Source organism: Gouania willdenowi, chromosome 14 (assembly GCF_900634775.1).
Source record: "Gouania willdenowi chromosome 14, fGouWil2.1, whole genome shotgun sequence".
Classification (NCBI taxonomy): Eukaryota; Metazoa; Chordata; class Actinopteri; order Blenniiformes; family Gobiesocidae; genus Gouania; species Gouania willdenowi.
The window spans coordinates 15,137,678-15,146,457 of NC_041057.1; positions in this window are offsets into that span (position 1 = coordinate 15,137,678).

An 8,780-nucleotide genomic window follows, 5' to 3' on the forward strand; every position below is an offset into this window, starting at 1 on the left:
ATGCAAACAAAGCTTTTAATAACCATTCTTTGCCTTCTTGGTGCAGGTAAGACACAATTTCAATCAAATAATTGGTAAACATGGTGCATGTTAACTTATGATCTGTTAACTTAGGAAGGAGATAATACTGTATATGAGGTAGGGCTACATTATTAGTTGTAGAAGTAAACCACAGGTTTTTACATGGAAACAAGTTTCTCTTTTAACCTTTAAAGCCTTCCTTTTCACATTTGTCCTTCATAAATGTAATAACAAAATGATGCAGAATACCATTGGACACAGGCATTTGAATTTGTTTTTTATTAAAATTAAGAAATCTAAAATAAAAAAAAAAACTCAACAGGCGGAAAATGTCATGTTTACCGTGGTTTTCTTTAAATCACTGTATTTGCGTGCAATTCATGGGGTTTAAAGAAAAGTGGTGGGATCGTAGGTTAGTGATCAAAGGTGAAGGCAGCTCAAAGTCAACACCTGTCCAGTCATAATGGCGTCGATGCTCATTAAATCCTACCATTATCCATAGCTTTTAACAACCACACATTACCTAAAATGTAACCATTTGTTGCTTTTGTTGCTCAGAAATAGGCAAAAACCATCCATAATGATGCAATATTCTCCACTCCAATATTTTATCTATTTTTTTTTTTTAGAAAAAGCCTATGCGATGAGAAGTTAATAGTATAAATAACAGGACACTTCTTTTAGTGGGTGGTAATCTGTTTTTCATTATCAAAAGAATCCCCGACGTTGTAACCATACTACATTATCGTGCTATCAATAACGGCAAATAAAATCACTAAGGCCATTTTGTCAGACATCCCTGAATGTACATAACACAAACTAAGCACATAGAATAGAAGCAGACAGACAATACAAGGGAGAACTGTGATGTTATAAACTCGGGCACTCACGAGACTGAAGAGAAAATGTTCTCCCTGTCTCTTCCAACATATTTAACTTCCTCTTAAGTAACGAAATCAGAAACGTGCTTTTATCTGAACTGTTTTGCGTTTCACTATGCTAGAAACATTTCCCAAACTTTCCTTTAACTCTCTTTTTCACTGTTTATTGCAGTAAGCCTCTGCAAAGGGCAGACATCTCCCTCTCCCGCCCCATCAGTTTCACCCTCAATCAACCCTTCAGAGTCCAGTAGCACAGAGGGGCCGGGTGGGTCCACAGTTTCAGCCGCCACAAGTGGGTCCACTGTGGTTCCCACCACTGGCGCAGTGGCAGATGAAGGACTGTCAGATGGAGCCATAGCGGGAATTGTCATCGGCTCCCTCGCAGGCGTGGCTGGTATTGGTGAGAAAACACTAACACAAATGCTCCAAGGAGATAAAGAGCACTACCCCGACAGGTTATTCCTATTGTCTGATTTACTGGACTTTGATTGGAAGTAATTGAAAAACAAACTGGATTTAGAAGCTGCATACACCATGAAAAGCACTTTAAACTCACGCTTGTAGAAGTCATCATCCATTCGTGTAACTCCAACTGGTTTTATGCGGTTATAGGCATCGGATGGTTGCCATGGTCGCGTAGACTTCACCGTTTTAAGGCGTCTCCCTAGTTCAGCTGGAAGGCGTGTGGATCTGTAGTAAGATGGCTGAGAGTGACATCCAAATGTTGCGCTCACCTGCATTTTCACTGTCCCATATTTGTTTACCATTAAGTGCAACGTCTAATTCCATTCACTGTAATGTTCCTGGTCATTTTAGGAATAATAACGTCCAAGGAACTGGATGAGACGTCACTAAGCACTAAAAATGCTATTTCAGCAAAGAGTAACATTGGAATGAGAAATATGAAAAGCTGTTGTGACGTGACATCAACATGACATGAGAAAACTGATTGGCAGAAATATCCAAAATGGCGATGCCCACGTATTAAGGGATATGACTGACATGTAATTGAAGATCAGTAGATATATGAACAGAGAGACTTTCTAAAAAAGAGTATTGGATATTGCTATAAATAGCTTAACATCCTGCTTATTTTCATTGTATAATGTCGTTTTTTTTAACTAACTGCTACATTTGCTATAGTATGCGGAGTGTAGGAAAAGCGGACATTTTGTGAAATAATTCCTGTTGACGCTGACAGAATTCCTGCTCTTTTTGTTCTTTTTAGGCGGTGGAGTCTATGGACTGCTGAAGTACACAGGAAGGATCTGAGCACGGCTCGGGCGGCGGCAACTTCAAAGAATCCCAGTAAAACATCACAAATAACCCATTAACCCAGAGGACAACGATACAATGAAATGCACAATAATATTTTTTGTAGCATACCCACACAATGATCAAAGAGTTTTAAAATAGAATATGAAATGTTTTATTTGTTAATATCACAAATCTTTGGAAGGTTTTTAAACATGGATACAACAGCAGGGCGTGCCATACAGGGCCGCGATCAACACCCAATGCCTCTAATCACAGTCGTGTATTGAGCACCCCTGTTCTAAATTACAAAGACAATTCAAAATGTAAAGGCCGACTTTTAGTTACAGGGAACAGCACATCAGCTGTCATATTTAGCCAGCAAGGGTATATTTCTGTCTTTCTTTAATCTCCTAGTGAAGAAAAATGCTCAGCTTTGAGGGCATCAGTTATTTTATCATTTCACACACAAAGCACCTATTCAGCAATTGCAACAAAATCCCTTTTTGTGCTGTGTTGCATGTTATCTTCAATATTCAGTGTAAAAAAACACATTATGACCACACCTTAGATAAAACATTGCTATAACAGTGTCCTTCACAATCATTACAAAGCTAAAAAACAGTAAATAATTTTTAATGCAGTGGAGTTTTGCACATTTTATACCACTTTGTTTCAAATGAGAGTCATGATTAACGTGCATTCTTTTTGGTTTTCCTTTCAAACAGTTTTGATTAAAGCAATGATGTTGGTAGTACTACGGCAACGTATAACTGATGATAGCACTTTACTGTGTATATCTGTACCCCTGTCTCGTGGGAGTATGTACTGTACTGTAAATTCTAAATGCACATGAAAATATTGGATCATGGCTTGATGTTTAAAGTGGTTTTAATTAAAATATATTTTAGTTAAATTACAAGTCTACATAGTTGTCATTGTGTCCTATGCAACATTACGTGTGAATATTTGTGATACAAAAACCACACATTTATACTCCAGCACTGCAGGGTGAGTTGATATCCATCATGGAAAGTCTTACGTAAGCAGCTGGTTAATTATTGTTTGCAATAAGTAATTCCAGGAAACACAACGATGACGGTAAATAAATCAATTTGGATTCAGCTCACTAAATACACAATGTCATATATTTAGGACTAAGCTATAATTTGGTGCCATCTGCAAACGTTGGATCATTCATCCTAAAGACCACGTGTTTGTCTTTGTGCCTTTATGGTCTGTTAACAAGAATGGGTTTATGACACCGTTGCTACCTGTGCAGGCAAAATACACTCAATACCCTGGTCTGTGTGACTGCTCCATATGTTGTGTGTGCGTGAGTGTGTGTGTGTGTGTGTGTGTGTGTGTGTGTTGGGGGAGGGGGACATTAGTCGACAGTGTAGGTAGGATAACAGTTTGACAGTTTCTCAAAAATAATCAAATTGTTTATGTAACCATATATTTAAAATGGTAGAGGTATCAGTAAATATCAGTAAAAGTGCTTTAAATCCAAATTGTAACCATATATTTAAAATGGTAGAGGTATCAATGGTAGAGGTATCAGTAAATATCAGTAAAAGTGCTTTAAATCCAAATCTAGTCTAACAACCACGCCTTGCTCTAGGAGAGGGCTTGGCTTGCACTAATATTATACTGCGTCTGTGTTTGGTGTGTGGGATTCCAACAGTTGATGACCATAGCGGTTGCCTTTTGCTATTCACACACTGCACATTACAGTAAAACTCATGGCTATTTAAGCGGCTATTGTGATTGTGAGTCCGACAAACGCTGCTTCAGGGTGTGTGTGCGGCAGCCAGGGCCGGCCTTCCTGACAGGCAACACAGGCGGCCACCAAGGGCACCATCTGCTGGAGGGGCTCCAAATTGCACCCAACCCTAAATAAAATTATTATTATTAATAATAATAATAATAATAAGAAGAAGAAGAAGAAGAAGAAGAAGAAGAAGAAGAAGAAGAAGAAGAAGAAGAAGAAGAAGAAGAAGAAGAAGAAGAAGAAGAAGAAGAAGAAGAATTTAAAAAGATAAAATAAATGTGAAACACAACCTTTACAAAGTTGTTTGCACATTGTGTTCATTGGTTTTAATATTTTTGTTACTGACTAGTAAAACCAAAAAGGAAAATAGACACTTTCTTGCACTGAAACTTTTATATTTTATCTTAACGTTTGATTGCACTGTTTTGCATTGCTTTTGGATTTTGCACCATTGTTGTTGTTCCCTCAGGACATTTGCACTATACCTGTAGGTGTTATATTGTATTATAGTGTTATAGTATAGTATAGTTTTTTTTTTTTTTTTACATTGTGTATTATTTTAATTTTTAAAACAGTTTTTTTTATTTATTTATTCAGTTTATTTCCGACATGGTTGCATTCACAGAAGTTTTGTTATTTCTTTTTTTTTGTTTTGTACATGTCGAAAAAGGAGACGAGAGAAGCAGTTTGCTTATCTGGGTCCCGTCCGCTGTTTAAAACACAGAAAATTTACATCAAAGCTTGTCTCTCTGGTCAAACAGTCTTTGGTTCTTCTGAACACAATTACAATTTTTTTTTGTTTTTTTTTGTCCTTTTTTATGTAGGATTTATTCTCATCTGTAGTCAGTGTTGGCTTTTTTTATTCCTCCTCCTCTCCATCGTTGTTCTGGTCGTCCTTCTTCCCTGCAGGTTGTGTTTGTTGTGTCGCATACACACCGGAGTGTTAAGCTGTTAGTCCTTTTCTTGTCATCATCACCTCTTCTGACCACAGGATAGTCTATTTAAGGTGATCATAATTTGTTTTTTCCAATCGCTGCATCGCATTGGGTCACAAAAACGTTAGATCATGTCAAAGGCGATATGAGGCGGTATAATGGCTGCTAAAAATGAAACTGATTATTAGCACTCGCGCTGCGGATTATCTACATACTGGATAATCTATATACTGAACGTACTGTAAATATATTAAATGTGGATAAAGGGCATGGTGGCCTAGCGGTTAAGGGAACGGGTGGGTAATCGGAGGGTCACTGATTTGAATCTCCCGAGGCCATCACTGTGGGACATTGAGCAAGGAGCTCACATTTTTATGTAGGGTAGGAGGAGCGAGGACTGACAGGAGGAGGAGTTTCCACATTATGAGTCACAAGGCGAGAAAAATCCAACTCGTTTGTTTGGAGTTACCTTGGCCCTCTAAATGAGACTAAATTAATGTACTGTATATCACTGTAGCAAAAGCATTATAAAGTGATTTTTTTTCATAATACTGCCCCTTTAGGTCAAAATTGTTGGACTCTCAAGTCATAGTTTGTGATTCAGCCAACAACAAGCACGATGATATGGAACTGATTAACATGTGCCCATCATTCCCATTAGAGAGGATACCATGGAAAACAGCATGATGTTATTCAAATGAATGATCTAAGTAAGGCAAAAAAAGACAGATAGAAGAAGAAAACATGAGAGGAAATACAGTCTAGAGATAACGGTAAGGTGTTTTGAGATTTGTGCCTGCTAGCTAGCGCCACTAGCCTCACATATATGCTAGTTAGCTGGGATTAGCAGGCTTGGAAAGTAGAAAAGACCACAAAATCTAATCAAATGTATTAAGCCTACGCACATAAAATGCCTCAAAAGCAACACTAACAATATTCTTGCAAATAATAACGAACTAGACAGTGTACATTTGACAAAGATAATACAAAGTTTGATTAGGACTTACCAAAAGATTTGAGAACTTCTTTGTCAAACATCAAAATGTGGTGGCATTGGTCAGAAAACCAACAAAGGCTCCAATCTGCGGGCACCAAAATACATTTTCAAAAGGTTATAGCGCTTTCATGAATATTTGCACTAAAACAGGACAAGTGTTACAAAATGAAGAATTCCCAAAAAAAAAAATGTAACAAATCATGAAAGCAGTCTATTTAATCATAAACCCAAGTCTTTAATTTTAAATATCTATTCCATCAGAAATGTAAACAAATTAGCAATGGAACTATTCTTTTAACATTAGAATTTTCATAAAATAGGCAGACAAATTACTTTACTACCTTCAATTATGTGATCCACACTTTTGTATAGAGGAAAGGTTCCACGGGTCAACTGCTGCCCTTCAACCCTTTTCATTTGGTACACAGAGAAAGTAAACTCAATCTTTTTATAAAAATTACAACAGCCCTAAACGTGAAATGTGCTTGTTTTGCACATCCTGGTTCTAACACTAGATGGTGCTGCCCTTGCCAAGACATAATGCACAAATGAAAGTGATCAAGGAAAAAATGTTAAAGCTAGGGATGTCATAAACATATATAAATGATTTAGATGTTTAAGTAGATATTGCTGGATTTAAAAATCCAGATCCACACTTTGTTAATCTAACAATTACAAAACTATAGGTTATTTACATAACCCCGGTTCTCTGAGTAACATGAGTGAGAAGTCTCAGTATGGGATATACGACTCCATGCATCATATCCAGAAGTCCTTTCTCATTCCGCCAATCTGATTGGGTGATGAAAAATGTATTCATCCGCCGCAGCTAGTTCCACCTACTGTAAGTGGAGTGGGTGGAAAATACATTCTGTAAGCACCTCTTCTCACTCTGTCAGCAAGAAGGGTTGTGAGACATTTCACTCAGTGCCATGGGCTATCTGGGCCAGTCGTAGGAGCCGTGTCCTGATGGTTGGGCGGGTCGGGTGTCGAAGGTTTAGGGCCCTTAAACTGAGCACCTTGAGGAGTCGGGAAAGCCTTGCGGTGAGCAGGTGGACACAAGATCGGGGCCATCTTTGGGAGGCAAAGGCGGAGAGCTTTCTCATCCTTTTTCTTGGCCTCGTATTGCCTCTGCATGGAGGCCAGCGCTGAGCCGAAGATTCCTTCTGAGACAACAGGTATGTCCAGGATGTCTCCCTTTTCCGCTTCAAACAGGTTCGCCAGGTCGAGCCAGCGGGCCCGTTCCTGGAGGGCCATGGCCTCCCGATGGCCTGAACCACACAGCGCTGGACCCAGAGGCACAGGTTGGTGACCATCGACATTTCTTCCCAACAGGGAGGGTCCGGAGACGACCCAAAGTCATCACACAGCTCCACCTGGTAGGCTGTGAGCAGTGACATAACGTTGAGGGAGCAGGTGTGTGGCAACCAGCGGCTCCACTGTAGGCATGCGGAATAGGCTCAGGCCCCCCGGTGCTCGCAGTTGAGGGACGAGGCTCCTGGGATAGCGCCCCTGTTGGTGAATGGCCGGTCCCTCCAGGAGCGCGCCACTTCATCCAACAGCTTGGGGAAGACAGAGAGCATCTGCTTTGTCTTACCCCTGGCTGCGGGGAGCCGCTTTCCCTCATACCGGGTCCGGGTCATCTCGACTACGACAGTGGGCCACGGGATGGAGAGGCGGGCGGCACGTCTGCAGGCAATCAGATTGGCGGGATGAGAAAGGACTTCTGGATATGACGAGCAGAGGCGTATATCCCATAGTGAGACATCAAAATGAAAGAGAACCAGTAATATCAGTTTGGAAAACATAAAAATTGTCGCAATTATTGCAGTAGAGATTACCGATATGTGCATGATGCAAGTCCACTTAACCAGTCATTAACAGGCCTACCAGTGTTTGTAAAACACAGAGGCTCAGTTAGGGTAAACAGCAGCAGCTTTCGGCCCTGCTTTGGTAACGTATCTTTTCCTCTTCACAGAAAGGCTTTTGTCACATGGAGATCGTCTGTCTGAGGCCTGGAAAGCTAATCACACACATTCCTTCTCCGTCAGGTGTTAACACGCTCAGCGGCTCACAGATAAGAGTCAGTGCAGAGGAAAGATGGAGGGGGCCACTGCAGGAAATCTAACTGATGAGATGTTTAGGCCGTGGTCCACGTCTTCTGTCTACAATTCATCTAGTGGTTTACACTCAAGCCTTAAAACTTGAATTAATCTCAAACTAAAGAAGCACATTAGAACAGAACAGCTCCCTCTAGTGGTGAACAGTCTCACAGCAGATCCACATTATGTAGGTCAGAGGTTTTTCTGACATAAATCCACTCTGACCATAATCTGCTGCTGTAACCTGAAGGTTCACAGTCGGCAACAGAAACAGGTATTACTAAGTCATTATGATCAAGCAAAAAATTTAACAAACGTGCTAGATTATAAATATAAACACTGATATCATTCTAGAAAAATGTAGATGGACCAAAAATTTGAGAAATTTAGTCTCATATGCTGACAGGAATGTAATTGGTCTTCATATAAAAATATTGAAGAACTTTTAATTCCAAACACGTGTTGTCTTTGGAATGTCAGAGGTAAATTAAAAGGAAAAACAAAGGGAGAACATGCAAACTATGCTGATATAGAGCTTATCGGAACAGTAATTCTTAGTACAAGTGTAAAAAATCCAAGGTATAAATGAGCAGTCTTTAATCCCACTATAACCACTCATTAAGATGCTTTAACTAAAATGAGTTTTTCTTGGACAAAAGTTAAGTTATATCAAACTTTAGAAGTTGAATTAATAGACCCAAATACATGTTTATTAATTTAAGAGATTTCAGCCAATCAGCATTCACATATATCGATTTGTTGTGTTGACCTTCGACAGCATGCGCAGACAAGATATATACAGTAATTTCCGGGCTA